Source organism: Cryptotermes secundus, unplaced genomic scaffold, assembly GCF_002891405.2.
Source record: "Cryptotermes secundus unplaced genomic scaffold, Csec_1.0 scaffold197, whole genome shotgun sequence".
NCBI classification, from domain to species: domain Eukaryota; kingdom Metazoa; phylum Arthropoda; class Insecta; order Blattodea; family Kalotermitidae; genus Cryptotermes; species Cryptotermes secundus.
The window spans coordinates 70,085-93,638 of record NW_019744107.1 but is presented as its reverse complement, the minus strand read 5'-3'; positions in this window follow the sequence as shown (position 1 = coordinate 93,638).

Sequence of the window (23,554 nt, the reverse complement as noted above, 5' to 3'; positions counted from 1 at the left end):
ATGTGACTTTAGACGGGGTTTGGATTGATGAATTTATTTATTGATCATTTACACACACGACTCTGAACTACAATCAGTTACAGCCCCACAATTCTCGAATCATCACAGCACCCGCTAAGTCTTTTCCAGCCTTCTTTCTTCTCCAGTCATTCCCCGGCAACGGCTTATAACAGTGGGGATTCTTCAGCTTCACGCCCTCAGTTCATCTCTTCCCAGACTCCCGTGCAGAACTGAACTCTCAACTGACTTTATCCCTTGCATATAACATCCGGGCACGGACCACATTGAAGAACCCTGTCTCCTTTGTTGTAGTCCAACTGTTTAATTATTAAGAATCTGTTTCCTAACAGTGGGAACATGTTTACCCGAGCCGCTGCCCAGAACCAGTCGTTGTTTACAGAGTCACCACATAGCAACGTGTCTATATCCCACGATTTTGACTCATTTTTTTTCCCCCTTTGGCGCTACAGCCCCAATTTTGGCCTTGGCCTACCTCCATGAAACTCTCCGTTTTTCTTCGGTTTACTAGATCTTAGACATTTGGTAGGACTCTTTGGGCTGGTTATCAGCTCGTCGCAAGGCCTCTACCTGTAAACAAACAGAAATACACACACGAAACATCTATGGCCTGAGTTGGATTTGAACGCACGATCCAGGCTTCCGAGCTAGCGAAAACAGTGCATGCCTTAGACCGTTCGGCTACCGCGACCGGACATATTGACTCCTTAGATCTTTTTAATTGAATTGGTTAAGTAGAAAGTATACTCATTTCAAATGTTAGCGAGGTTCCCTTTTACAAAAATATTTTAATCGTTTAATTTTAGTTTACTATACTTTTAACGGCTAATTAATGGCAGTTCTCTGACTGCTCACTAATTCACGAGCCAACTCTTCATTTCCCTGCACTGCACTGTACTAAGGAGACTAATTGCCATGCTTGTAACATCTCGGCACGAACCGCACCGTTCCTCTATTGCCGTTCATCGGTTGCTTAGCGGACCGCACAGAAAACACCGTTCCTCTGTTGCTGTTCATTGGTGCATGTTAGGAATCTGTTGCCTAGCGGATGTTGTTTACAGAGTCATTATTTAATAACGGGTCTGCATGCTACAGTAACATTTCCTCCACATTATAGTGATTAAACCATTATGACTTAGTGTTCAGATGCCTCGTTTTTGTAAACAGGTTGAATCATGAAAGGGTTATTTGTGCGGGTGATCAGCTCGTCGCAATGCCTCTACCTGTACACAAACACAGAAAAACGCAACCCACACAGACAAACACTGAACATCCATGCCCTGAGTGGGATTCGAACCCACGAACCGGCTTCTGAGCAAACGAAGACAGCGCATGCCTTAGACCGCTCCGCTACCGTGACCGGCTTTACTTGTATTTAGGTTTGGAAGATGTTTAATATATGCGACTTATTCTTTCCACCACCAAATGAACCTATATCATACGTTTCAAGTCACATAGCACAGAGGAATTACACTTGTCGATGTGCTGTTATGGAAAAGGGTAATTTGTTCCTCTGATTATCTACTTAAACACTCCGCCATGAAGACGTATAGGGGAGTGGATGTATTGGAAGCAACAAAATATTTCGCAATTTGGCTGTTTTATTTTTGGCTCTAAATTTCCTTAGTTGAAAAGAATTCGCTATAAAATAGTAAATCCGGTAAGCGTGTCGCACTGGGAGAGCAGGGATGAGAAAGCGACTTTACAAAGAGCAACTCCGTGTAGCTTTATTTCCGTTACTTTCGGATTCAATTTTGCCATCTCAGTTTGTTCCTTTAATCATCATTATATTTGCACTACAATAAAGCATCTTATCACGTACCAGCGCTAGCCCGCGGACCACTAATTGGCTAGCAGCGGGTACGTGGATGAAAGTTTCTGCTTTTTAAGTTGATTTGAAACGCGTACATCGTAAGGTCTAATGAAGCGAAGCAAATAGTTTGAGCCGTGTTCATTAACCGTCTGTCCTTTGGATAGAAGTAATTACACAAAGGTTCAGTCTGTTTGCTGAAGCAGACGGCTATTTCTCTCGTAACATTTAATGTTGAAAATCTTGCTTTAAATAGGATTGCCGGCCCCAGGGTTTTAACCGGAACGTACGAGAGGTGGCAGTGTTGTTTGCCATCCCGTCTTTATTAATGCTGAAGCGAGAATTGCTTCTCGTTTTTAATTTCATTGGCGTGTTCGTCGTAACATTTGGTGTTTATAAATTATAAATTCTGTTTTCTTCCACATCCTGTTCTCAGAAATGGTACTTATAAAAGGGAATTACTTCTGACAGTAGTAGTAGTAGTAGTAGTAGTAGTAGTAGTAGTAGTAGTAGTAGTAGTAGTAGTAGTAGTAGTAGTAGTAGTAGTAGTAGTAGTGTAGTAGTAGTAGTAGTGGTAGTTAATAATTATAATTACGATAATAATAAAACTTGTCGCACGGTGTCTAAGTCCGGTATTATCTTCGGCCGCGCGAACCCAATATTTGAACGAATATGAAGTCTCGTGTCTCGTAAATAGGTACAAAGAAATTCGGAGGAACCCGCTGTCTTCCTCTTCCCTGTGGCAACATATTCCTCCCAGACATTTTTACGTCACCACAAGAATAGACAGAGTCACATCTCTGAAGACCGTGATCTTAACTTGGTAATTTGTGGGAGTTGCCGCCTCATCTGTCCGAAGGGCCTCATATGAATGTGAATGTCTGATACATATTTACGAGTACCATTGTTCCTTGGTTCTGGGATCCGTTGGCCGGGCTTCCGACTGCGCCATCATGCGCGTCTCCCGCCATTTTCGCAGTGGTTGTGCTGATTGGCTGAACCAGCAGCGGCGCCGTACGTCGCGACTCGTCGAGCGGAGCCGGATCGTCATTTCTCCAGTGCCGGGGAGGGATCACTTGGTGACGGGTCGCGATGGGGAGACCTCCTGCCCTGCCCCACACACCTGTTCATATCTCTTGTCTCTTCACAGTTGTGATTTATTATTGTCTTGTTGAGTGATACAGCGTCTGTCAGAAGCGCTATTGCCCGGTGTAGATCGTGGTGCCTCGGGGCACAAGGTGTGTTCACAGTGATAGTCTTCACATGGGTAACAGTGACCTAGTTACCGTGCCCTCTATTTGTATTCCGTGGTTTCGTGTAATCTTACAGAGAAAACGAAGTTATTCTAATGTGATATATCTTGAAACGTAATCACGCGAAACATTGTTAAATAGGCATATTGTTGATATATTAGTAAATTTTAGTTGTTATTTATACGCTTAGTACGTAAAATAGAACTCTGTACTCTTAATTTAAGATAATTATATTTAACCTATATAATTATTCTTATTGCTTAACTAAAACTTTAAACCCAGTTAACGCATCCTTAACTCGAGGTCTGAGTTATGGAGAAGTGTTTTCTTTGTATGAATCGTGTGAAGCATGAGACGTGGGTAATTGATATTCAATAATGTAATTCCTACCGCATATAAAACACCGCATCACAGTTACAAAGACCAATTTATTATTTCTGTTTAGGAATACAGTCGCTGTTTGTTGTGAGAATTATACGAAGCCCGTAAATACACTTCAGTGAGCAAAATGTGGAGCTTGCTTTAATGTTAAAGCAGGTAGTTCATAGGCTTATGGTTGAAGCAAACTCCTATACAGAATGATTGTTGTGAAAACTAATTAAATTCTATTAACATGATTAACGTGATTATGAATACGAGAGTTAATAACAACTCGTTTGAATTAATTCATTGATATTTAACTGCCGAGATTAAATTAATAAAACTGATTATTAAACACAGTATTGGAACCATTGATCCAAACATGGTTTTCACTCGTGATCAGACAGGTTTAGTTTAACATATTAGGTGTTTGTTTCATTCAGATATAACAGGTGTATAGGCCCACTGTATATGTCCCAGACACTATCTGAAAGCAAAATGCAGAATCGATATTTGAATCTGCCTCGCAAAACTGAATGCGCACTATTGCCCAGTGTTTGGAGGTTTACTGCGGAACTTTGATAATGCAGGCAGAGTATGTCTTTTTGTTCTATGGCGTTGACGTTTGCAGGGCGAGGGGGTGTGGCGTAACAGTACGTGTTTCCAACTCGATTTGAATTTAACACAAAAACCGGATTGCCGAAGGCAGCGTAGTTAAATCTCTCCATATTGTCTGTTAATGAATTATGTGTTGTAAAGCTTAGACGTGTACACGAAGTTCATCTTCCAACATCTGAATATATATATATATATATATGAGACGTGAAGGTCTGACGATGGTAGAATGTGAGATGTAGTTATTTTTGGTTTGGAGCTAGCTATCTGTTACCAATCTACACGTCGTTACGTCTCGAATGACCATGGTCTTATTACGACTCTACGGTTTGTTGTAAATGTCGAATCCGTGTATTTTGGTGGTTACATGTAACGCGTTTTCTTTGCGAGATTTCAAGTTCTGACTGCAGTGACTATGAAAACTGCTGTTTTCTGGGATTTGACGCAGTGTGTTTTTGTGTTGTTTATTTTGCGACGCTGTTATATCTCCATCTATATAGCGGGAGTGGTAAAGTTTATCTCCACGAAGCACGTTACGTCCTTACCTTGTGTAGGCAACCTTACGAAAGAGAAGTTACGGTTTTCTTGCCTGTGATATATTGCAAATAAAATGTGACTAATGACGATGACACGCCCGCGTTCCCACAGTGGATGGAGCATAGGATGATAGGTGAATACTGAACTAGACAGAATTCGAAAGAAAACACCCGTAGCTTAGTCATGGTACTGTCTCGGAATTTGCCTGGAGGGACTGAGGAGTACCCCACAATATCCAGTTACGAGACGCTTACAGAGCGTAGCCGCTACTCTATCCACCTCGGTGACGCCGTATAGTCTAGTAGATTTATACCGTCGTTTCGGGAGAACCCGCTGTTTTCGACTTTCCTTTTTGTTGAAGATGGAAGTATTAGTTTCTTCGGAAACGTTAATGTCAGATCCCAAGTTTTTTTTATGAAATAAATTGAAATGAATTGAATCTTTATATTAATAAATATTTTCTTTTCTCTCGTTTTTAGTGCATTTAAATTTGATTCTTTATGTTGGTATTAATAATTAAGATATGTTGTGTGTTCATAATGAATATAAAACGATTGCTCTGCAATATGTAAGACATTGCGATTTCAGGGCGTAAGGTAGGAAATGAAATATATTTCCATACATTTATATCCTAGTGGGGGGCTCATATTATCCTATCAGAGGTCCAAATGTTATGCCATGTTAAGTTATCATTGTGAACTCACCTGCTTATGTGTACGTAGTCTGTATATAAAGTTTACAGATATGTCGTTGGTTCTACTTTTCGCCTCGTAAGGAGTAAAAGTAAAAATGCTAAGTGTTCTTGGAAGCGAAATCTGCTGCTTTATTTATATATAGACTGTTATTCCTTTTGTTGCTCGTCTGTGTCCGCGTACATCAGTTCGCCACCCTGGATCATTACGGAAGTGGAGGATGGGGTCCGCCGACCCCATCATCGGGGCCCCGGTGGGGTCCGATTCCTGGGAGTTCGTCATCTACTCCGGGGCCCCCACCTGTCATGGACAGTCCATACCGCATCACGTGCCCCGTTCACAGCCCATACAGGTTTCGGTTCGCCAATGGCGGGCCTGACTATTACGGCCATCAGGTAGACAGACTTCACGGTAAAGCGTGTAGTATAAAAATGGCATCCAGATTTAAGGAACGACACAGTTTTGGGTGAAGTCGCATTCGACCCCTTTACCTTATACATATAATTGCAGGCAGTGTACTCACGGCTCGTGGGCGGTGCAGGTAACAAAGCCCCAATTTCGATTACATACATGAAATTTACATTTTATTTAATATTTGTGATGTTTATTCCCGTGAAGATTTCTAGGTTGTAGCACCGTGCAGCCTGGTAGATTGTTACCAACATTTCGGAGGAATCTGCTCCGTCCTCCTTGAATGCAAATGTTAAGTTAAGAGGCAGCAGGTTATTGCGAAACGTTGATACCTACAGGCTACATGTTCTCATGTCCCGCACTGCCACTAATTAATTTCCTCTGTGGAATCTCGAAAATGAGCCCAGTCTTCAGATTGGCACGAGTTTCAGTGCCGGTTTCACTGCGTTTATACTTATATTCATTTATTAATTGACAGCTTTACAAATTTAGGCCTCTGAGAAACTGTATACTGGGGATTGGTACGTAGTATTTCATATACGAGAACCTAGTAAATTAGCATAAGTAGTAAGAGCGGCATGAGTTGTATTTACCTACAGATATAGGTGTAACATTAAAATAGTTCTGTTTTGGATTGCTGTTCGATATATTATTCAATTGCGTGGACAAATGAGTTTTCTCACTTGCCAGATACTTAAATTATAATTTTTTCTATATTAAACTTTATAAAATGTTATGTTTAATTGACCAAGCCTATTATTTAATTTAAAACAGAGTTGCCATAACGAGTACAATATATGATTTTAGAGAATTAAAATCGACGATTAACTGTTTAAATTTGTATGGAACTTTAAGTGCCATTTGAACACTTGGAAGGTAGAATTAGTTTTAACATTCAATTTGTTTTATGTAGCCCTATAATTGAAAAGTTATCCGCTTGTGTAGAGATTTTATTTTATACACTGGATGTCATTTTTAATCGAATACTGTTTCATATAGATTACTGTATTGTAGATTCCCCATCCCAGAGCGAAACTTAGTTCTATTTTCTGTGTAGCTTTGTGCGTCCATGTTGGTATGTGTATATAGACCTACATGTTGGGTTGTTTGGAGAGGGGCTTACACAGTTTTGCAATTTTGTACTTTCGGTAATGAGTTATATGTGACTACACAGTGCTCAAAAACGTATAAACAAGACATTCAATGAAAGTGTGTGTGTCTGAGGCGAATTGTTTATCCTGTATAGCGTATGACGTATACATTTTTTAACTCGTAAGGACAACTGCACTAACGAGATTGTTCAGTAAATTCTCATAGAGGAGTTTGTACATCATTCTTTGCAATGATATCTGAAACTTACCCTTCATATACTTTCGATGCAACCTGCCAATAAACTTTATGAGTTGTGAAACGTCTCGTTTAAACTAATGTTTGAAGAACATTTGTGGTTAATGCGTCCAGATTTCACGATGATAGGGTAAACTGCTAGCGTGGGGGAAGTAGATGCGATTAACGACTTATTTGTAATTCGCTGAAACGTAAAATCTGTCTAGAAATTATTTTCTGGACACATACGACTTTTTCGTCTATACTCGTATACACAATATCTGACATCAGTTACTTGAAGAGTTCTGAGAAGAAAGCTGCATTTATTCTGAGGTATTAAGCTTTACAGGCGAGCCGGGGTAGCACAGTCGGTATAGCGACTGCCTACAAGCTGGACGACCGAGGGGTCGGAGTTCGAGTCGCAGTAAGGTGAGAATTGTCTCTTCTCCATATCGTCCAGAATGGCTCTGGGGCCCACGCTGCCTCTATCCAATGGGGACTAGGGGTTCTTTCCCCGGGGGTAAAGGTCAGGGGTGTGAAGCTGACCACTTAGTTCCAGCTAGTGCCGAGGTCAACAAAATGTGGATGCATACATGCACTATCCCATATGCCTTCATGGCGTAGTGTTTACTTACTTAAGCACAGAAACGTATTTACTTTTTACTTACTTGCTAAGCTTTACAGAGTAACAACAGTATGCGGTAAACTGTGCTGTTATCTAGAGATATTCTGTGCACTTTTCGCCAACGGTGGAAATTGTGATATTTCCTCGAGCTTACCCTCCTCTAAGGCCGGGCCATAGCTCAAGCGGTTAGTCGCTGGCTTCCAATCGCGGCGGCCCGGGTTCGACCCCGGTCAGGTGAAGTGGGAATTGTGGTGGACAAAGTGGCGCTGGGTTAGGTTTTCTCCGAGTACTTCGGTTTCCCCTGCCAATCTTCATTCCACCAATTACTCCACAATCACCCTCACCTATCATCTGGGGCTGGTACAATAGGCCAGAAGTGGCCGCAGTACAAGGGACTTAGTCCCAACTCACTAGCGTTAAAAATTATATTCGAGCTATACAAAAAAATAATTTATTTCAACAACATTCAAGATGTATGTCGCCACTGAGGCTGACGCTCCTCTTGAACACTCTCTCACTCATTCTCCCCTCCCCCCAACCCTTAATGCAGACCTCTAAATACAGAATGTAAATAAACGAAATCCGTGTAGTATGTCCGGAGTTGAAACATTTTAATGAAAAGACAAGGGCCAAGATATTTTTTTTTTCGTATGCATAACGTCCAGGCTTGCTATGGGGTCCACGCAGCCTCCTATATAATGGGTCTCCTTGGACGTAAAGCTGCAGGGACATGAAACTGACTACTCATCCCCATCTGGTTGCGATGTTAGGAACAACGGAGCTTTACCTCCATTCCCCTATGTCTTCATGCCGTGCTGTTTATTTAAGTAAGCCTAGGGATAACTTTACCTTCATTTTTGTAAGTTTATTTCGAATGACATAATATTAATACCAAAATGAAGTGACATGTCAACATTTTTCTCCACCGCTCAGCTGGGGGGGAGGGGGGTGTTCAACTCCACATGTGATTCTGTCTCGTCCGTAATTTACTTATCCTTTCGTTTTGATTATCTTCTACCCTCTTAGGTAACGTTATACATGTGCTGTATTCATTTCAGAAGTCGGAAGTCTTTCAGTTCTTGTTGGAATCAACCTCAGTAATGTCTCTCCTCTCAGGCATAGTGCTGTGCAGTTTCCCAGGAACGTATCCTGTCCAACTTCAGAGCCAGGCTGAAGCAAAATACAGAACGTTCATTACCACCGCTATGACCGAGATCCTACGCTGAATATCGCTAGCGTTGTTCCCATCTGAAAAGTGTGCAGCCCAGCCACATATGGCGCTCGTGTTCTTGTCACGTTAGTATTGTCGAATGAGTGCTGAAGGTGGGCGGTAGCTCCCCCACTTGCCAACCAGCGTTGCGAACCCCCTCTGCTGCCGTTTCCTCAAAATTCGCCACCATCCATCTTCAGGGCTTATTCTGACACTAAGGTCTTGAGGCAGTCACGTGGTGTTAGTGTTGTGTTCACCGCACAACCTCATAAAACCGCCATATTGATATTGATGATGCAGAGTAACAAGGTGATCTTTCTGTGGGCAAGCTGTTCATAGAGTTTCACGAGAGACAGTCATTACTGCGAATTATATCCCTGTCGGAATTTTACAATCTCCATTAATTAGGCGGGAGCACGCGATGTAGTTGGTTGAGGCACTATGGTACAAGACGGAAGGTCGCGGGTTCGATTTTCGATGAGGTTGTTTGATTTTTCAATTTATCTAATCCTTCGAGCCGCACTGTAGTCCTGCGGTCGACGCAGCCACTAACAGAAATGAGCACCAGGAGTCTTCCTGGGGTTAAACAGTGGTCGGCGCGTAAGGCTGACAACCTTACCGCCATCTGTCAGCCGATTATCTACAAAATGTGGGAGCCTCGAAGGCCTGTTCCATGGATTATTTTACTTTACCTTTACCATGGATTAGGCCATACTTCGTCTGTTCCGTCCTCCTGAAATTGTGGCCGCCCTGTGGTTTGTCACCTTTTGCATTGCATGTGATAATTTTCTTCGGAATTCGAATTTCGAATTGGATATTTACTCTGTAGTGAAGCTCAGTGATGTGAAGTTGTTCCAGCGCTTAACGAATTCAGCACTACACCATGAAGGCGTATGGGATATTGGATCTGTAGATCCTTTCGGGAATGAACATCCCGTACCCATTGAATAGGACGTTGGGCGAACCCCAGAGCTGGTCTGGACGACGTGGAGAAGAGAAAATTCTTGACCCTACTGGACGACCCCTCGGTCGTCCGTCCCTTAACCAGTCGTTATACCGACTACGCCGTCCCGCGGATGTACCTCCGAAAAAGGAGGAAAAAAGGAAATTTGACATATCCTATAAAGCGGTGCCTACCCAGCCTCCTAATATCTAATAGGTAACGGTGGCTCTTTGCCCGGGAGTAAAGTATCCGGGCCGTGAAGCTGACCACTCAACTCCAAATAGTGTTGAGGTCAATAAAACGCGGGTCTACATATATATATCTACTCCCTCATACACCTTCATGTCGAGGTTCTTAATTAGTTAAGCACCTTTAATTATGTATGAGTCGGTTATCCAGAATTGTAGTGACATTCAGAAATGGGCATTTTTTTGCATGGGACGTTCACGTTACGCACCGAAGCGTTATTGTACAGAAGTCATATGCAAAGAGGTAAAGTTGACCCTGTGTTTAATTAGTTAAGCACTATGTCATCAAGACTTGTCGTGAACTGGAGGTATAACTCCACCTTTCTTGACCTCGGCACTAGATGGAGCTGCGTGTTCTGCTTCACGTTTCTGCCGCTTTACCCCTTGGAAAGATCCCCTGGTACCCATTGTATAGGAGGCTGGATACATTATTTATTATGATTAAACTTCAGTTTGCTGTTGTAAATAGATCGGTGCCTAGCCTTAGGGGAATCTAACTTGTGGTATAACCGTACGTCAGAAGATGTTTTGAAAATATTCTTCTTGATGCAGGTTTTCCAAGAAAACATGTACTAATTTGGTAATGAGGTAGGATATAGATCTGCTCTTGAAGTTTCTTAACTTAGGTTATATTCAGCTGATTGTCAGAAGAACATTAAATTTGCAGAATATTGAAGTGCTCTCCTCATGTAAGAGACTTATGAGCTTGGGTAGGAACAGTTACGCTACATCCACCTTTATCGACATATTCGGTGCCATGAAAATAAGTCTCTTTAATAAATGCAACGAAGATAAGTGCTTCAATGGGTTTGTCTAAAATTGTAAGGCACTACAGAATGAACATCAGAATTCTAGCAACGAATATTTTATGCAGATGCCCTTTGAATTACAAATTTTAAAATTTGCTTTTGACGTTTATCTACAGAGGAGTTACTTACTCACTCATGGAGCTGAGCCCTTCTGGAGGAGCCGCAAATTCTGCAGCTACTCAAGAATTTCCCAGAATTTTATGGAACCCGAAAGTTCATTACCGTGTTCACAAGACCCCTCCACTGGTCCCTGTCGTGAGCCAGATCAATGCAGTCAATACCATCCCATCCTATCTCTCTAAGATCCATTTTAATATTGTCCACCCACCTACGCATTCGTCTTTCCAGTGGTCACTTTCCTTATGGCTTTCCCACCAATATCCTATATACATTCTTCGTCTCCCCCATTCGTGCTACATGCGCTGCCCACCTCATCCTCCTTGACTTGATCATTCTAATTATACTTGGAGAAGAGTACGAGTTATGAAGCTCCTCATTATGCTTCTACAGACTAGTTACTGATAAAAAAATGGATGAAATTGATATGTTCATCCACTTCTTCTCATCAAAGAGAACCCTAATTCTTCTTCGTGTTCTCGCTTGTTCGTTGACAAGGAAAGGACGAAGAGTCCTCTGAGAGAAGCCCTGTAAACGCAGCCTTTCGACGCTATGCTATATTCCGAGTAGGTGCAGACACATGCTACAGGACTGAACAGTGTGTATTTTTTGATCACGATACCGCTTCAACTATGCAGTCATACTTCTGAAAATTTGTGAGATTTGAGGTTTTCACGGCGGTGACTATGAAGAAAACAGTCTTCTGGGATGTGGCGCCGTGTAGATCTTGTGAGCACCTGCACACACTGGTTCTTCGCTTGCGGATTTTCTTCTTTTTTCTTCTACCCTGAAGATGGAGGCGATACGTTCCTACGAAACGTCGGATAACATAATATCTTCACGGCGCCATATCCCAGAAGACTGCTTTCTTCTGAAAAGTCGTCCCTTCAAAGAGTAAATGCTTGTAACATCCAAACATACGGCAACAACTGTTCATAGAACCAGGTTCCGCCTAGCATTTAGAATATGTTGGCGCATAAGGCTTATAGGCAGGTCAGCTCGGCCAAAATTTAGTTTGTCAATAACAATAAAAATGTAATTTGTAATAGATAAACAGAAATGCCCGTTTTGGTTCCGATATGGTTGTTTGCTTTATCAGTATCCGCAGTGTCTACTATCTAAGAAGTCTGAAGAAGGAATATTCGGATTAAGTAATTAAGTTATTCTCATCTAATTAAAGAAAGGTCTGGCAATGGGGATTTAAATCGCATCCGAAAACTCTATCGCAATCCTTGCACATCACTTTAACAGCAGTGGCTACCGTACCTATTGGTAAGAGTACAGAGTAAATTTCGTATTATGTGTGGGTTGTATATATTAGACCCACGGTATCAATCTAGTACAGTCAGGAATATCTTCTCTTCAGTTGCTTTACTACAGTCCATTCGCGGAGACGAGAGAGTCCTCGTAAACAAATGCACGCGGTATCTCCTTTGCTCTTTGAATGAAATCATGTAGCGATCACGTGATGGGTGTACCGTTGCAGCCAGGGGCGTAGGGTACATGGATGTGGTGGAAGCATTGCTTCCCTATAGAAAAGCAACCAAGAACATTTCTGGCAATTTTTCAATTTCAAAAAAATATTTCATACTTCAAAATATTAATTAATCTGAGAACATATATTACATATAATGAGAATATTGCAAGTTTTAATGTGTTACATAAACAATTTATCAGGATAGATCAGTTATTTTCTTCCAAAATGCAGGGAAATTTAAACTGCAACACGCGCGGAAGCAGCAGGTCTTTCGCTTCCACCCTCCCCTGGGTTAACTGGCTGACTCAATGTCAATGTTGTCTGTAAGTGAGCTATGCGTTATGGTATGCTACCAGCTTCGTGCTTCCAGCAATGTTGTCAGATGTAAGGCACAGTTTGCAGTAGAATAATCTGTGACCTTGCAGTTAAGCGTGCTTACTAGAATTTCGCAGTACCAGGATAGGTTGTCATCACTGGCTTTGATGAACATTGAAAAGTCCTTCCTAAACAAACTGCAGTCCAAACCCAGCTTTCTAGATGAGGTTATTGATCTGTTTGCCAAGAAAAACAGAAGAATCGAGCTGAATTATAAACAATAAAGTAAGCATTAATTATATTCCAGGTTCACAGCCCTGTCATTTGATGGCTATAAAATTGTGTTGATAATTATGTGTTATTTTAATATATTAGCTTAAATATAGAATACATATTAAACTATTAGCTGTTTTCTTTTAAATAGAAGATAGAAACTATAGGGTATGTAGAAAAAATTTATATACACGTATATAAAGTTGCTTCCCTGCTTTCGGTAGTCATGCTACGCCGCTGGTNTTGAATGAAATCATGTAGCGATCACGTGATGGGTGTACCGTTGCAGCCTGCAGGGGCGTCTAAAGTTCATTCTTCAGTCTGAATGCAGGTTAACGTGCGTCCGAATGCAGTGAGTACACTGAAGTAACTGCGCGCTTTGTCCACTCCTTGCTGTCAGCTGTGGCGACTCGGGGCTTGCTTTGTTTACGCTGTCTCGTCTCCGCGAATGGACTGTAGTCGATATCACATCATGAGCTAGGGAAGACTTTAAAGAAGGAATTACGTCAGAATTGTCAGTATCACAACCTGTGGTATTTAAGCACTTAAGGATAACATCGAAATTAAGAAATACACAAGTAGACTCCTGTACTTTAAAATCAGACTTCGGATGAATATTTGAATCGAGTTAAGAAAAAATTCCTGGCATTGCTTGCACATCGCTTGACAGCAATGGCTACTGTACATTTCAGTAAAGAGTACAGGAGTGAATTTCACTGGAACCAGACCGAACGGTTGTCTTTTTCTAGCAAATGGTGTTTTGCATAGTTTCTGCCTGTGAAGGGTGACGTTGAAATTCCGGCAGGTGTTGGTCACTGCGTAGTTGAAATTACAACACGTTGCAAGACGTTTTCTAACGAAAGTAGTTCCCAAATTTTTAAGGAATTCTACGCACGTTTGTGTGACAGAACAATTTTTCTTCTTAATCCAATAACCTTCCTTGTCGGCTCATTTCTTCTACCGGCGAAGTCAGTCTCCAAATGTAGCGTGTTGAACGCTCTCTGTTAATCTCAGGGAGCTAGTGAAGCTATTGAAAACCCTCCTTTACGTGGAGCTTTTCCTCAGTTAGTCGAATCAGGTGAAGCAAGTGGGCGCAGGTATGCGTACTGGACGGTAACATTCCTCAATTTCCTCAGTACCCCCCTTCCCAAAACGCTCTCAGGGCGTTTGCTAGAGATATTGAGAATTCTCCACACTACTATATTTTTTGATACAGCAATGGAAATGATATTCTTCCATTTACGTGGTATTAGGCTTGCACATATCCCAAAAGAAGTTATAAAGTATTGAATTGGTTGATAATGTTTTTCGAATTTAACTTGTTTTAGTTTTATTATTAATTGTATTTGGAACTTTTCCCTGTATGTCCAGTAGAATAGTGTCTATTATGCGTAGAATATGACCATCCGAGGAAAGTACCCCGTCAGCAGAAGCAGCCGAAAAGTGATTCGTGATTTGTGTAAGGTTCATACCAGAGCACTGGACGCACGTGAATGCAGTTGAATTCCCGTCGCCTCGTGTTCAGCATTTCTCAGAGCTCTAAAGGTTCGTGTTGTGATACTGTGGGACGGAGCGAGTTGACACGAGCCGTATCATATTGGACTTGTATCCTGGAGAACGCAAATCTAATTCCGCCCAGGATGCAAGTATCCATTTTGAGTTTTTTGTTGGTGAAATACATAGGCTGTGTGGAATGAACTGGATGTCACTGATACGGACTTAACGGTGGATGTTACGGCGCGAACTTAATGCGAAGCCCTTAAACGTTTGTGGTCTGCGAAAGTCGCATTTCTGCGCTACTAAATTAGCATTTGCAGAATTATGGCCGTAACAGGTGCACAGTAGCTTACCCGACGCAGTATCCGTGTTAGGGGATGTCCTCTAAAATGATGCTGTGTAACTACACGAACAAGGCTGCTCTGTCTCTAGTTTCAAAAAAAGACGTGACCTAATCTGTGACTCATCCTTCGTTTAACCCGTTGGAGACTGATTGTCGCGGATAAGTCGTTACTTCTGCTTCCTGGTTTAGGAGATTGTGGGTTCAAATGTAATTTTTCTCAGTTCCTCAAACAATATTCTCGAACAGTATCTGAAATTATACTGCGAACTCTTCCTTCCACATCATTTCGTTGAAGGGAAGTCTTGGTTGGAATGTGTGGACTGGACTCATCTGGCACAGGATAAGATCCAGTGGCGCGCTCATGTGAACACAGTAATGAAACTTCTGGTTCCGCAAAGGAAGTTTATGCTTTGAGTAGCTGAACGACTATTAGCTTCTGTAGAATTACTTTACCTCCATGTAGATAGCTCGTTTGAATTAAGGAGTACCAAGTTTTTAATTCCATTAATCGAAGTCATTTTAAGCACTTAAGGTAAATTTATGATTATTTTATTCCTTCGTACGGTATTTAGAGGAACTTATCGGCGGCAGAGAATGGAAAACATTAGATGAGATTGACATACGGACGTGAATAACGGGAAGATAGGGTCGTGGAGTTCTTCTAGTAACACTACAGAAAGTCAATAAAGATGCCATTCAGTAAATCTGCTAACCTGGCATACTTTCAGACTTGTAGCTCCCGAGTGTAGCTGCTGCGCCGAACTATGCGACACACACTCACTGCTACATGAGTGTCTGTCAGATTCCCATGGGGCGTGTTCTACACGTCTCATGATGTTCACTTAGGATCACATAGTTTGTCTTCTGTTTCTATTATGGCTTTGTTATTATGCTGTTGAAAGTGCTGCGTTAGAACTGTGTTCGCTCTGCACTGTAAATGGTACCGCCCCAAAGGATACTGATGCAATTCTCACAACCGGATCTGCTGCTGAAAATATTAATTACGCAGAATTAATTTTACTTGTTTCTAAAACAAAATCTTCACTTGCCCTGTACAAGGTTACGCGTAGGAGGCCAATTCGTGCACGTTTTTGTTTTCAATTTTTTCCCCCCTTGGCACTGCAGCCCCAGTGGGCCTAGGCCTACCTCCATGAACTTCTCCGTTCACTTCGGTTTTTCTAGATCTTACACATTCGGTAGGACTCCTTGGGCGGGTGATCAGCTCGTCGCAAGGCCTCTACCTGTACACAAACAGAGAAAAACGCACACACGCAAACTAAACATCCATGCCCTCAGTGAGATTCTAACCCACGATCCCGGTTTCCAAGGGATCGAAGACAGTACATGCCTTAGACCGCTCGGCTACCGTGACCGGCTTTGTTTTCGATTATGTCAAGAAATGTAAATATAAATCGTACTAGGCAAGTGGAACGATGTTTAGAAGGAATGTATAATACCGAATTGTCACGTATTTATGATCGCGTGACTAATAATAGCGTGATTTTGTTTTTAATTTTTGGATTTATTGCTCACTCCTTGTACAATTACTCGTAATCACAATCAGTTACAATAACTCATACTAAATGACTGCCTAGGACTCGCTCCCTGCTGATCTGATCTCTCTGTTCTGATCTGAACTCAACTCTGTCCTCCTCTTATGCAGTGTATCCGTATCCAAGAAAACGTCTGTCACACAGCTACAGGTTGGTTTTCTAGAATTTGTCTCCATGGAAACGTGTTTACGGGCTCGTTCCCTAGCAGTGGGCTTACATATCACACTATGGCTGAAATAAGAAGAATGCGTATAGTGATAGTTGTTGTAAGATTCCTTAAGAGGCTAGAAATTTCCTTAGTGTCTCAGCGACCATTAGCTTTTCAAGGACTCTTCTCCAGGGAGTTGGTGACTTCGTTGTAGTAACATATCTGAAAGTATTGTATACTGGCTTTCACCTCTATGTAGTATGCAGAGCCATGAAAAAACGAAGTCCAGATATTCAGTTTTCGAACTCATACTTTGAAGTAGATTGGTCAGTACATCTAATTTGAATATTCTAAAATCGTGTAGGCATAAAGGTAAAAAACAAGATAAAACTACCCTGTAACAGACCCATAGGATTGTGAGATCAAGAGGCTCCCACATTTTCTAGACAGTCGGCTCACACATTGCGGTGAGGTTGTCAGCCTTACACGCCGGCCACCCTTTACCCCCAGGAAGATCGCTGGTACTCATTTATGTTAGAGGCTGAGTCGACCCTAGGGCCATAGTGCGGCTGGAAGGATTGGACGATTGAAAAATCTAATGACCCCATCGGAATAGAACTTGAGACCTTCCTGTTTGTAGCACAGTGCCTCAATCACCTATGATACCGCGTGTTGCAGTCGTACAAGCATACAGTATTAAATTCTTCACAGTACTCTCCTTCCGTAGTTAGAGTATCCTAAAAATCATGGATACGTCTCTTTTGTTTACTTCAGTGTATTGTAACAAAGAGTTGTATAATACGAAGGAGGAGAGCTGACCAATATTCGTTGACGTAAACGAGAGTAATATTATGACAACACATGGTCTGTGGCTATGCTTCTCTAAAACTGCAAGAAGAAATGCATTTGCAGAAGAGATTGCCTGGCAGAAAATAACACTGCGTCTTCGTTCTATTGATCAACACGTTAGTGCTGCTTAGTGAAATAATCCACTTCCACACCACATCAGAGAAACCACATTACCCGTTAGGTGTTATCTTAATGTTATCCTGTCTGTTAGGTTTTCCGGATTATCGCCTTGCAAGGGCTTCTTCAACAAAATTGTGTACGCATTTTTGGTCCGTTCCATTTAAGCTATGCATATAACCCAGTGGATTTAATTACCATATTCATGTGATATTCGCATCATTAAAACCTAAATCACTGAACTGAATCTTGCGTATTATGTCTTTCTTTAGGTGGTTGAACGGCCGCGCCATAGTTCAAGCGGTTAGTTGCTGGCTTATCACCGTGGCTGCCCTGGTTCGATCCCGGGTCTGGTCAAGTGCGTTTGTGGTGGACAAAGTGGCGCTTGGGCAGGTTTTCTCCGAGTACTTCGGTTTCTCCTGCCAATCTTCATTCCACCAATTACTCCACAATCACCCTCACCTGTCATCTAGGGCTGGTACAATAGGCCAGAAGTGGCCGCAGTCCAAGGGCCTTAGTCCCAGCCCACTAGCAATAAAAAAAATAGGTGGTTGAACCCTTCTGCTTTAAGGGTCGTCTGTATTCATATTACAGTTGCTATGTTCTATTGCCATTCTTACGGTGCAATATTTGTAACCGGCATGTATGTTGCGTATATGGCAAACTACGTATATTATCTCTTCGAAAATTTGTTTTGGCATTAAGGATAGATAACGTTCACAGCAAACTACGTGTGTTTATGAATTCAGATGGAACGTCCTGTGATGTAAGTTTCGCCCTTCTACTTCTTCATGACGTAGTGCTTAGCTAAGCACAGAATCGTCTTTCCCTTTAATCTTCTGGATATCAAAGCGGAGGCTGAAAGATTTTGAACTGAGTTGTACGAAGCTTTCCGTGCATTTACGCTGCTCTTAAGTAATTACAGGGGTGTAAATTATTCCGATGTTTGAAGCCGAAATTTCTTCCCCGTTGGTTTCTGAAAACAGCAGCGAAATAAGACCAAGGAAATGATATTTTAGCTCAGATTTTTTACTGTTCCTATTGATGAGACGGATAATATAGGGTTTAGGATTTGTTTCGCGTCACTGGAAGTGGTTTTGGCATTGCGGTGTACTCCGAAACGTCGGGCACACCTGAAGGTTTAAAGCCAATTTGATACATGAGATACAAGCAGAGAAGACATAAGGTGAAAAACAGCAGGATTTGCTATGTATACTATACGTTGATTGTCTTCAGTTCCTTCCCTCACACAAAAAATCCCATCATGTAAAAAATATACAATTAATATGATATATGAATGAATGGCAAAATATTTGCAGGAGGTGCAAATATCGGAACATTATTGGGTTTAGTGTGAATTTCAAGTACATAATACTTACATGCGTTAGGCCTACCTGAAAATTCATTAATGTAAAATCGTTTTGGTCCTACGAGTATATAATGCTAGAAGTATATTCATATAATAGTCCGTTGATGCAATAATATTTGACCGAACAAGTTAGCTCAAGCGGCAGCGCTTCGACTGTTTGGGAATTCCCTAGTTCGAATCTCGTTCCTTAAACTGTCTTTCCTGATTGAGGTTTCTTGTGGTATCCCTCGTTACTTTCACGTGAATGTTGCGGCGGTACTTTGCAGCACACTGCGGCCGCCTCCCTCTTCTCAACCCTTCAAGTTCATGAAGAGAATTCGCCCCCTCATCTCTTGACTGTAAGTAATCTCTGAAATCAATACAAAGTCGTTAAAAAACTTGTTTTCGATCCATTTATTTTTTCTTCTTTTTTTCCCCCTTGGCACTACAGCCCTAGTGGGCCTAGGTCTACCTCCTTGAACTTCTCCGTTCACTTCGGTTTTTCTAGATCTTACACATTCGGTTGGACTCCTTGGGCGGGTGATCAGCTCGTCGCAAGGCCTCTACCTGTACACAAACACAGAAAAACGCACACAAACATCCATGCCCTGAGTGGGATTCGAACCCACGATCCCGGCTTCCGAGCGAGCCAAGACCGTGCATGCCTTAGACCGCTCGGCTACCGTGACCGGCCTGTTTTCGATCCATACTCTAGAAAATTTAAAGATTCACTGTAGCTCGCCTTTTATTTGTGTTCCTCTCCATATTCGTTCCTCAGGTTGCTCTAGTGTTATCTACTTTCCGCCTGACAGATTTCTTCTAGAACTTTTCCGACTGTTCCTATGTCGCAGAACTCGTACCTCCTTTCTCCACTTTATCCGCATTCAACAGTGTTTAAAGGAAAGTCATTTGCTATTATTTATGTACAACATTAGTTTGTGTACACTGTAAACGTATATCATCATAAAGTTGTGTAAGTTTCTTGTAAGCCCAAGTGACTCATACAATTTATATCGCTTAGCAAGCTGTGCGCTCCAGTAACATGTTGGATGGAAGACAGTGCGGATTTGAGGTGACTGTACGAATTGATCTTTATTCTACCGCGCTTGATCGGGTGAAGGGGATAGTTTTTGCTGACTCTCAACTGTTGTTTCTTATTGCTGACTCAAGGGATACGTCCCCTCAGTTTGAATTCATGGCCAGACATTCTGCTATTACTCTTCCGCCATGTTTTTCTCTGAAGATGTGAGAGGGAAAGTAGTTACTTCAAGCTGTCGTGTTGCTAGCGGATGTGTGTTATTTGGTGGAGTCGGGCGAGGCTGAGATCCTTGGTCCTGCGGCTTTATATGGTCCTGTTGTATCAGCCCCTTATGTGTCAGTGAGGAATATTGAAGGAATGAGACTTGATAAGGAAAAGATAAAGTGCTTCTAGAAAAACCGTATCCAGTGTCATCAAAAGTTCCACGTGGACTACTCTCGGATTGATTCTGGACTTTTTTTATGACGAGAACCCAGCAAATAACCACTTGATGTTGGATTCTGTATATTGCAGTATCAACTTCTCGTAGATCCGTGAATTGTATGTAATATAAGCAGCCTGAGCTGTAATTCAAAACGCGTCAATTTCTAACTGGTGTTTACATCTTTAATATAGACTTATTACTCCGGCTGCAAATATCGCAGCACTAAGTATTCTGATATCTTATCGATTTTTCTTCCATCTCTGTGGAAGTAATTGCGCTGCTTCCTAGAAAGCTCAAGTTTCCTGCGATCCCTAACACTGTATAAGCCGGCTCGGTTCCATTATATGTAGGCAAAGTTCGGAGTTCTATGTTTTCCGTATGCACACGTATGTGTGTTACTCTATGTATCCTGTTTTTCTGTTGCATGGGAACTAATTAATAAATGAATGTGGACTGTCATGGATTAAAATTTAAATTGATGCTATGTCTAAATAAGCTTCACGACATCGGGATATGTGAGCGGGTGGAGGTCAAACTCCACAAATATTTACCGGCGACATCTCCCTTGACCTCCGGTATCCTTAGGGTAGGAGGCTGGGCCGTTGCCAGAGGCGGTTTGGATGCGGTGTGAAGAGAAATGTTCGTGTCCCTGCTGTATTGGTGCCCCTTAAATGTGCATTGCTAAAGCATAACAATTTTGAGGACACTGACAGATGTGCTTGTTTTTCGCCTGGTGGGAATATGTGTACAAACTGACTCCATCACTTCTTTATACATGCAAAACGATACTCAGGTATAATTCGGTTTTAATGTGGCAGCTGATTTTGGCACTGATATCTTTGGTTGTGATAAATTATCGGTATGAAATGAAGGAAGCAAGAGTTCGATATGGAGCTAAATAATGCGGTACTTACAGACTGCATCCGGTTGAAATCCTAGCTGCGTTTACTGCTGTGGAAGACTTTGACGAAATTACGAATTTCAGTAAAGCTTGGGAAGGTGTTGCAGAAATCGTCACAAAAGTTCTGGTGGCGTAGATTTCATCATCCTGTCAACACTGTGCGAACCATATAATTTACATTATTATGTAATGTCATATGAGGGTGTTAATTAATTTTCTTTTACGTAGAGTTAACTTGTCTGCATGATGTCTTTGAAGTCCTGTCGCATTTGTATTATTTTTTGAAATGAAACAAATACAGTCAGACGAACATGGATTAGTAAGCCCTAGCGTCCACTCCGTATCTGACGAAGCAGAAATGAGCAGAGTATAAAATCTCTTTACTGTAATGTAAACTAAAGGAGGCACACGGTAGCGTAGTTGGTTGAGACACTATGCTACAAACCGGAAGGTCGCGAATTCGAGTCCCGATGAGGCCATTGATTTTTTCTTCCTAATCCTTCCAACTGCACTATGGCCCTGGGGTTGACAGCCTCTAACAGAAATGAGTACCTGGAATTTTCCTGGGGGGGTTATGACCGGCGTATAAGGCTGACAACATGACCGCCATCTGTGAGCCGATTGTCTAGATAATGTGGCAGCCTCGACGTCTCACAACCCTATGGGCCTTCATGAACAAAGGCAGACCAGTTCTTCTGGTACAGCATTATCAGACCGTCTACTCATACGACCAGGCACCTGATTCGAATTTTTTCGATTTTTTTTGGGGGGGGGGTGACTATCGTAACTGATGTCTTTCGTCCATAGATGCACATGGATGACAGAATAGGTCACTGCTAACTCAGCGTTCTTGATTATCTCCCATTTATTTGGATGATCGTTAAAGTTGAAGGAGTATTGTTGAATGACCCAAGAATCACAGACGGAAATGACGTGGTAACATGCGACACATAAAACTCGATTCGTCTTTGCTATTCATACTGCTGTGTGTAATTCGGCACTGCTTTACCTCAGCAAGTACAGTGTCGTAAAACGGCTCACTTACTGAACTCTTTAAACGATAATGGATGGATGTGTTAACGAAGCAGTGAGAACTTAGTCGTTACGATGAGTCAACAGAAGCTTTCAGATGGAGCGGAAGAATCGTCTGTCTAGCAGGATATATGTGTTCTGCTGCGCTGTGATGCACTGCGCATGCTAGAGCTGTCAACTGGCGGCGGTAGCAGGACAAAGCTTTCAACAACTTGTAGTTTACAAATGAATTTGATAACGCCCATCTCCTCCTATTCTCCAGATCTGCAGTTTATGAATGTTTGTATCAGTTTACCTCATTAATATCGTCAACAAAATTCCACAAGCTGGCAGAGATGGAAACATTTGGGAAAGTTTCACGTTTCACTATATCACTGTGACTACAAAACATTTTTTTTTTTAATATCAAGACACTACTGTGTCTGTAGAATGCAGGACATCTGAGAGGCATTCATTTTGTTTTCGTGTTATACATGGCCACTTTTAAGAGCATTACTCTTTTATATTTGAATGTTATTTTCACTTGTTTTAACTCTCCAAACTAAGGGCTTCAGTATCTCAGTATTTCTGAAGATGTCTTTAGGGAACCCAATTAATTTCAATTGTTTCTGTTGATACAGTCCATTGCTGTCCTTAATTACCACTGATATTGTATAAACAGCAGTTGAAACGATTAATAGTAATGCTTCGTAATCAACTGAAAGCATGTTATCATTCATATCAAGATGGTTTATATTTTGAGGTTTTCACGGCGATGACAATGAAGAAAGTCGTCTTCTGGGTTTAGGCACCGTGTATTCTTCGTTTTGGCCGACGTTTCGGAGGAACGTAGCGCCTCCATCTTCAGAGCAGTTGAATGGCTTGGAATGCGGAGAGCAGTAGCTGTGGTGATAGGATGTGAAAGGTGCTGCTTATATACGAAGTAGGCAGGGGGGGTGGTTAGGGAGAACGGACCAATGGGAGCAGTGGGGAGCGATTAAGACCATATATGGTGTGTGTTGATGAAGGGAGTGGGGAGAAACGGCCAGAGAATCCAGGAACCTTGAGGTCAATAGCACTAGGAAGTACTGTAGACAAGAAGAACCGGTAGGTTGGGGACATGCTATTGACGTCAATGACATGGCGAAGAACTCGTGTGGCTAATTGGATTCTCTTGAGGGAAGAGATGCTACCATGCCTGTCGAGATTGTTGAGAGCGATAAAGGCCATATGATGTAGTGGCCGTTTCCCCCTCTAACTTAGCACACTACATCATATGGCCTTT